At 39.1% G+C, this 9,111-nt stretch overlaps 1 protein-coding gene across 14 annotated transcripts in view; it reads right to left on the reverse strand.

Moving 5' to 3' along the window:
• The window catches only part of JADE1 (jade family PHD finger 1), a 147,437-nt gene that overhangs the window by 20,916 nt on the left and 117,410 nt on the right, over positions 1-9,111 (reverse strand). The gene's annotated exons all lie outside the window — the stretch shown is intronic.

The raw sequence follows: 9,111 nt of genomic DNA on the forward strand, positions 1-9,111 counted from the left end.
CCGATATCTATTATGATGGGGAAGCTAGGGAGCTACACGGCAACCTCTGAAGGCTGAACACAGACTTTGCAACTCTGGGCATTAATTGCAGAGAAATAAAACAGAACCAATACAAAAGCCTGCCTACACCACTCATCTCTTCACTGCCTGTGCACACAAATGCTAGGAGTAAGCAGTGTAGTCTATAAGAGAAACATCTCACATCACCTAGCTGAAACCTCTTGGGGATCAGCAAGAGCTCTTCAAAAATACACTGCGCAGGATGGTCTATGTTCTCCATTAAAAACACAAAAGTAAGATTCAAAGTAAAGGAGCTATCCAAGACTTTCATTTGGAAGACACCACTAAGTCATCTTCGGAATTCATTACATTGCTTTAGTCTTCTCAGTTGGTAAAACATTAAGGAATCTGCCCCATTGCAAACCACTCCGGAACAGAGCAACAAACAACAGACATTACACAGAACATGCACAACAAACCTGGAGCAAGGTACACAGCAAACTGCTAAATAATTTATCTTCTGAGGTTAGAATGTATTTTAAAAACAAAACAAAAAAGAAGAATAAGAATATTTCAAGTAAATTTCAGTATTTTAACATGAAAATTGATTTGAAAGTTGTTTTTTTTTATGAGTCATGGGTGTTTCGCCTAAGCTCCTCTGTTTGACAATTCTAATTTTCAATTTCCATAAAGAGAGAGATAGAGAAAGAGAGAGAGGAGTAGCCGACTACCATTTATTAACCTGTGTGGAAAAACAAATTCCTAAGAATTTCTAAGATCCTTTAATTACCATTCCATTACGATGTTCTGGAGAAAACTACAGAAAACCATGAGCAGTAGTGTAAATCCATAAATCCCTGCTTCTGAGGATCCTATCAGCCTGTACATAAATTCAGCAAGACCAGGAGGACTAAGTGAAATCAATCAAAATGTGTCAGAGAGATACAGCAAAAATTCACAACTGAAAACAACAGATTCTTCCTGTAATACAACAATTTAATTATTAACCTTTTCACATTCACACATGTGATTCCTTCCACCACCAGACTCAGCAGAGGACATACACCACATACTAATTAGCACAGATTACACCACACGGGTTAGCATTCTGGTTTTGTGGGTTCTGATGCTTTTCTCCATCTGCAGGACTAAAATCTGATTTTAGCAATAACTATCTGTCACCGAGGTATTCTGCTAGTTAGACCCCTGCACCAGCGAGTCATACACTTCAAAACTGATAATTCCGCTGTGGATCTGACTTACTGTTGAGCTTGGGAAAGAAAGCCCAATGCATATGAGCTACAGATTAAGAGTGACAGGCAGCATTGGCAAAGCATTGTCTTGTTCTCAATTTGTGAGAGCACAGCTGGTGACTCTGGAAGCTTTGGTACAGCTGTTCCCAAGCAATGTACGCATCTGGCAAAATTAGAGCAAGAGCAGTAGGAGGTGCTTCTGGGTCTTTACCTGTGTGCTTTAATTCAGCTCTGGTGACAACATACGATAAACTGAAGGCAAGTAAACAAGCCTTTTACGCCTTTGTTTTGTTTTGTTCCCCACCATGCAGGTACTGAGGTGGATTTCCAGCCATCTTTCATGGCATACAGAAGCTGCAAAGGTGAGAAGTAAAATAATCCTTACTGTACCTTCCATCTCCACTTCCTTCCTGTGCTGTCTGCAGATGCCACACATCAGAACAGAGCCTTAAATGTGTATTTCTTTAGGCCACCGAATTAATTAACCACCTAATGCAACGTGAAGGGGCAAATTTTAACCACTTCTGAATTTCCCGGTTTTTCATTTTAAATTACCTTTTTTTATTATTTTTTTTTTTTTTATTTTTTTTAAAGGGCTACGTGAAAGCATACTATGTAAAATTTCCATATGTAAGGGACAACTCAAATGCAGCCAGCCTTCCTCAGGATATATTATAATGAGTATTTTTTCCATGTTAACTAGCTTCCTACACCAACTAAGGGAAGAAGTGTTTTTTACATAGGTCTGTAGTAACTGTTTTCTTAACATAAAACTAGTGAACGCACAGAACACATGGTATTTTAGTACATTACTGAAGAGACTTGTATTTTTCTAAGCAGTGTAAACTGACTGTACATAATACTATGAGGAAAAGGTGGAAAAAACTTCTCATGGGACTGAGATTTTGCTACTGGCTGAAATACGCAGTATAGCTAACAGGTGACCTTCGGCACGGGCTTCACTTCAATAGGGAAAACATTTACTCACTGAACAAACAGAACCCAGCTACATGGCACGCATTCACATATTCAAACCACCACCACTTAAACACAAAAGTGCAAGAAATTAATGGAGCCAGACAAATTATTGTAAAAATACCCAGCCCATAACGGTATTAAATTTAACTACTTATGAAAACTAAAAAGAGGAGCTTCAACTCTTCTTACATTAAACTTAATGGCAAAATATCACTGCTTTCCACTGTGCCAAGACCATGTCACTGAGCTGCCCAAAGCTGCTGTCATTAATAAGCAACGGACCAACTGAGTACATCAATAAAAGAGCAGGAGGAAAATGAAGGATGTGATTTGTCTCTTAAGCATTCTGTCCATATTTTGATACTTAATCCAGAAGAGGGACCTCACTGAAAGGAAAAGTTAACAGGCAATTGCAGCTACTTCAGTGATTAATGATCTGATTTTTGTGTCTAAGTACATGAAATACGAACCACTCCTGGATTATGTGGAAAGAAGAATCTGCTATGGTCAAAACACAGGGTTCAAAATAGTTCTTCTGTACTGTAAAAGCACATGAACCTAACAGAGTATTTTAGAAAGATTCCAGACGCTTTTCAACAAGATTACTCCTTCCAGTAAGCAGCCAATTCAACAGTTTCCTGCATACTAGCTATAGTCTAAAACTAAATTAGGATCACCAAGACTATAAAAAATGCTAAGGCTCAAGACAGAGTTAAACCTAGTTTTAATAAAATAACCGAAGTCTGAATCCCTGGGATTCTGAAGATGTAAAACCTTGTAAGGTAACATTAAACCTCATGGGAAAAATGAGTCCTACAGCAGGCGGAAGATAAATGAGTTGTTGGAGAGCCCACACCACCAAAAGCTGTGTGAGTAACACTGAATATGAAAAACGTTAAACTCCAAAGCACAGAGCTAAATAAACACATCTAGAATGTGCGATGCTATCAGCATTGGAAACCAAACACAACAGCTACCTTAGTAAGTGCCTATCCTTTTACACAGTTCCGAAAGGTAAGGATGAACATAGTAGCCTAGCTAGTGTCATTGCTCCACACCAAGACCATCCTGTTTCTTTCAATTAAGATCGTTCTGGATGGCCTACGTGCTCATATCCCTTTTTAAAGGTTTTCATCACTGAGAGCAAAGAGATGAGAATCATACTCCTAAGTGCTGCTCAGTTTTGCCTTCACTTTTATTCACTCGAAGACAAAAAAAAAATTGCAAATATAAAAACACAAATGACTAATGAGATACAATTCACAGCAAGAGAGGCAAAGCTCCAACATAGTCCCACTGCTGCAAAGAACACTTTTAAGCCACAACCAGGAAAACTTTCTATTCACCAAGGGTATTACATATACACCTTACACTATAAAACCTGTGTTTTTATAATACCACTACAGGGTTTATAAAACACACACACCCTATGATCATAAAAGAAAGCAATCAAGGGGTATGAATTCTATTTCAGTACTTCTGAAGAGCGCACACTTCCCAGAAGGGAAACAAAACAAACAAAAAATCAATTCCAACTGTATCAATATGTTAAATGATCTGTCAAAAACATGTTTTGATTCCGAAAAGGCCCATCAAAAAAGAAAACTCCTTGGGACCAATAAAACAATTCTAGCCCTCAGGGAATTCTACCCCACAGCTAATACACTTCTCAGCACGAGCAGAAAAGGCTCAGCTATTATGTATCATGCACAAGGCTGTTGTAAAGCCACCTGCAAGGCACCCGGCTGCGTCCCCGGAGAATTACCTGCTGCTACAGCCTCTGCACACTTCAAAGCCTCGGATCAGTGGGCGTCTGAAAGCTTCTCCCACTGTAAACACACTCCTGCTACACCATTACACCAGGCAGCACAACAGACCAAAACATCTCTGACGTGGATATATGTCTGGCTGTCTCTTCTGCTTAACGCTGGCATTTCCAGATGCCTATACTCTTCTCTTCCTCAGCTCAGAGACAAAGTAGGTGCTGCTGCCAACGCTGTCAGACAGATCTGCAGCCCGAAGAGAAAATAGAGATGCTCGGAGTCTCCCCGTTTAAAGCCTGGCTCACAGCTCTTTAAAGTAAGGATTCACATCATTTAGACATAACTCCACGTGTCCAGACCCACGTTCTAGCACAAAGAAAACAGAAACAGACTGATGGCAGTTTTCCTGTATATTACATATAGAAAGTGCTGTCTCTGCAGAAGTCTTGGGGCCTCATCGTCAAGAAAGAAGAACGTATGGGAACACAGCCCACAACATTTCATGCAGCCTATGTCTTCTTCTCATGTTTCTCTTACTGGAGGATTTGCCCATCTATCTTCCTTATCTCTATACAGTAGCGTACTATTATGCAATAATCTAATTTGGATCAAAACAGAAAAAGCACCTGCCTTTTATCTCATCAATCCTGACGCTACTCAAAAATTAGCGTTATTTGACAACCACCCAACTGCAGCTGCCGACCTATGCATGGATCCATACGATCTCTGCCGTGCTTTACAGCAGCACTGCTCACTTGACACATACAACGAACAGCCTTTGCAGCATCCTGCCCCAGCAGTTCAATACATGTTCCTCCCATCATTGCTCTTCTCAGTAGTTTCTTCTCATTTGAGTTTTACAGTCTCCAAGAACACAGACGGGACCACACAGAGACACACCTCACACTTCTATCAGTCAGGAATTACTTTTTTAAAAACACAAGGCAAAGTGCCACTCTAACTCCCTAACGCAAAACTCCGGTTTGATGATTCCTGTTACAGTGTTGTTTTACCCTAACTACGTATGGAGTTTTATCTCAGGTTTTACTACGGATTATCATGGTCTATTTCAGCATCTCCTAAGGTCGTGTTCATAGGCTGATGCCATTATGTTGTTACGCCTGACGATTCAGGTGGAGTTGGGTACACTCAGAATTAGCAGTCCTGTACAGAAACACGCTTCTCCAAAAGTGATGATTATGTGATGCCCCTTCCCCATCTGCAATGGCCTATAAGCACAGCTAAGTCTTCCAAATTGCTCTGAAGGAGTGCCCAGAAGTGTAACTTCACCAAAAATCACCCTGCCACAGTGAGCCTAGCCTTTAACTAAGACACAGGTTGTGACCATTTGTCACCACTCCAAATGTCACAGCCCTTTCTCAAAAGCACAGCAGCGACCACTGAACTTGCTGCTCTGTCCAAATCCGAGCACTACCACTACGTTACAGCCGTTCCTTAAACACCCTCCTCATCCACAACCCATTCAACTGAAAAACAAGGGATGTTGTGTTCACTTTCTTTTCGTGAAGTGCTGCACAGCATTTCATGCTCTGCTAAGTAATTGCCACCTTTCAAGCCAGCAGTGACCACAATTCTGTGGTAAAAATTACGTACACAGCTAAGGTTATGTACTCAGCAACTCCTGCACGGCACTTGGGGATCCATCTCAAACACAACAGGAGTCCAGTGGGATGAAAAGCCCTTTCTAAGATCTCTGTCATTCAGTCAAAGCAATGGATATTGGCAAGATGTTTACACTTAAAGTAACATTTGTTTAGCAAAGATAGACTAGGGGGCCATCTAAATTACAAAACTTCTGCTATCTGTAAGTATTAAATCTTTCATTTCTTAGAAGTGATGTGAAACGTTGTCAAGCCTAGAAATATTTTTCATCTGAAAGCCTCTTCAGTTTTTCTTTCAGACACTCTGCATTTAGAAGTATGATGAATTGATAAACCCTCCAAGAATAAAAACAAAAGGCAGCGCGGGAGCAAGCAAAGCAAAAAATCATGCTGAATTCCTTGCTCATGGAAAAGAGGAACCAAACTCCCACTGACATCAAGGTGGGCCAGGATTTCACCCAAGCTCCCTATAATTCAACTGCCTGAATTTCAAATCTCATCTCAAACGTGATCCATCCAAGTGTCCCAGCAGTCTGTGCAGAAGGGATGCCCTGAAATTATAAATGGAAACTACAACGCTGGACAACTTGATCACACCAGGAAACAAAGCAAAATGGATTATTCAGCACAAACCACATTTGAGGATTTACAGACAAATGAGGCTAAAATGTCAGGTCAAACACTGAGAAGGGAAAACAAAACAGTTTCAGTATCTAACACTTAATTAGAATAAGACCTGGAACCATAAAGAGGAGGAGCTTTTGAAATGGAGAAGCAAGCTAAAATACAAAGCAACAGAAATTACTTTAAAAATATCAAAGCCCTGACCAGCCACGCAGATAATAAGGACATAATTGAGTTTGAGGTAAACATTACTAATTTACTTAATACAGGTTTTGAAGAAGATGTGTACATCATCAGGCTTTTATGATGGGCCTGGCTAATATTAACGTCTATTATAGTTGCTGTAATACATTATCTGGAAAGGGATGGAAACTAGCAAGCTGTCTGTAGTCAAAAAAGAAAAAAAAGGACTATTTTGAGCTGCCAATAATCTTAAAACCTTCACCAAGCCCCTCCCAATCCCATTCCTCTGTATTTAGACAAAAGTTCAAAATCCAGAACTATGCCTGCAGCCATTTTTTGTTCAATTATATTTCATGGATAAAATGTTCAAAAGTGACCTATAATTTCAGAAAACGAAATCTCGGAGAACACACTGAGATATCCAGGGCCTGACTGCAGAACTGAGGTGCACAACTTTAACTGACACCTTTTGCTCACTGCTCCAGTTGTGCTATTTTGGTCTCAGGTCTAAATGTAGATGTAGAAGTCTGCTTTTAAGGGGACACAGCTCAATGATTTGCAGTAGTTAGGTTGAAGGACATAAGCTAAACACGTTGGAGGACTTGGAGACTGCATTTTGCATTGGAAAGAATCAAGTCAGAGGACAAAAAAGAAGTGATGAGAAAAGCAAGGGTGCTGTCTTTAAGCTGCAAGACTTTTAGAATGCTGTAAATAACATAAACCTATCCACACTGAAATACCTTACATAAGAAAATGCTCCAAGACCGTAACCATGTTGGTTAAGCTTCCCTCTGGTTTGATTTATTTCACTCCTAAATACTAACAATTCACCCTTCTTTCATATGACAAAAATAGAGCATTTTTTCTTCCTCTGAAAAACTACAGATATGCTTAAATCTTCAGTATAATATATTTTTAGTGCCTGCGGGTTGAAGTTTGTTTTCTTGTAGGTACAAGGAACCTGATTCAGTACAGTGACGTAGTGGAAAAAGAGCTCTGTATGTTTACTTTCTTTTGTAGATAAATTCCATTATTAGTAGTATAGTTACTATTGCCTTATAAATATTCAGGTTCCTGAGTTCAACAAAATAAAATGTGTATTTCTGCATGTCAAAGCATCTTCCAGGTGGCACTAGTCTACCCCAAACAAGCATCATCATTCAGGCTGCTACAACAACACATAACCTGTGATGCTCGTGATGAATCCAAGATGCCTGATCACACAGTCTACTAGGGCACTGTGTGAAAACTCAACTTCAGAACTGAAGAAATCCAACTGCTGGAGGTCCCAATCCTTACCTTGCAAGATGAGGGAGAGCAGTGCTGAACTTTAAGCCAAAAGACAATCGAGTTCAGTGTGACAGGAACGAAAGAAGCAAACTGGAGGGTCAAGAGGTGCTACTGACTGAAGGGAAGCACATGTCTGGCAACAGGACTCCAACTAAGTGTTGATTAAAGTTGCAACTTCTCAATTTGAAGGCGGCTGTTTGAAGTGCTCTGAATAGCCTATTTAACTGTTTTATTTCTCTGCAATCTCTGAGAAAGAAAAACAGCTAGCAGGAAAGTTACGGCTTCAAAAAAGGAGCCCAAAATTTCAGAGAAATTTTTGCCTTTGATTTTTTTTTTTAGGCAACAAAATTTGCTTACCTTCCATTGCACTAGCATCAGTACAGTGAATTAGAGATACTACTGACAGAGTAGCAATGGATCTCTACACAGAAATTAACTTAGTCAGATTAACCAGTAATTCCACTGAAGACAAGAAAAAATAAAATGAAAGTAAAATCTGTAAGACAAGAGCCTAAAACATGAGAAGTGGAAGGAAAGGGCCTGCATGTGAGAAATTGTTCTCATGGAAGTGTGAAAGCCAAAAAGCCTTGGAGAAGCTGACTCTACAGTAAGTATTATCTTCTGATAACATTTCTTCTGATTGCTAACTTTTACCTTTATCAATATGTAAGTAGTAACAGAATGAATATATATGCAGGAACCTGTATCTGAATTTGCCCACCAATTTCACAGTAAAAGGGCAAACAACAGAATCAGGACAAGAAAAAAAGAAAAAAGTGTAATGAAAGGGAAGTGGTGTATGTTTCAAACAATACTTGAAAACACTTTTAAAATGTCACTGACTTTTGCCATGCAATTTATTCAACAGAAAGTTATTCATATTCATGAGGCTTTAAATTAGAGATATCATAAAAGGCCAAGTACTTTTTTTTCTTATCTCATTTTCTTAGATCTTGAACTACGGAACAGATGAAAATAAAGGTTTTTAGAAAACATAACTCTCTATGTGTCAACAGCTCTATTCCAGACAGTCACATATCAAATGATATTACAAACAAGTATTATAATCAGTAACAGATCAGTCAACTATATTTATTTCAGAATTTCAACTCCAAGATTATCTGCTTCATATTGTATTTGGAAAAGCCTGAAACACAAGGCACACGAAGGGATCAAAGAGAAAGAAAAAAAAAAAGGAGAGTGAAAATAACTATTATTAGCAAAATAAGACACTATTACAAAAACCTGTTAGAGAGGGAATGAGAAAATGGTAGCGCAAAATTCTAATGAATAACATCATATTTGCTGCTACTTGTCTATTTCACAAGTAGAAACACAGCTTTGTTTTGGAGTACACTTCCCCTTTGAGGAAATACACCAATTTAAATTCTTATCACC

The sequence above is a fragment of the Aythya marila genome, assembly GCF_965140915.1.
Source record: "Aythya marila genome assembly, chromosome: 4".
Taxonomy (NCBI): Eukaryota; Metazoa; Chordata; class Aves; order Anseriformes; family Anatidae; genus Aythya; species Aythya marila.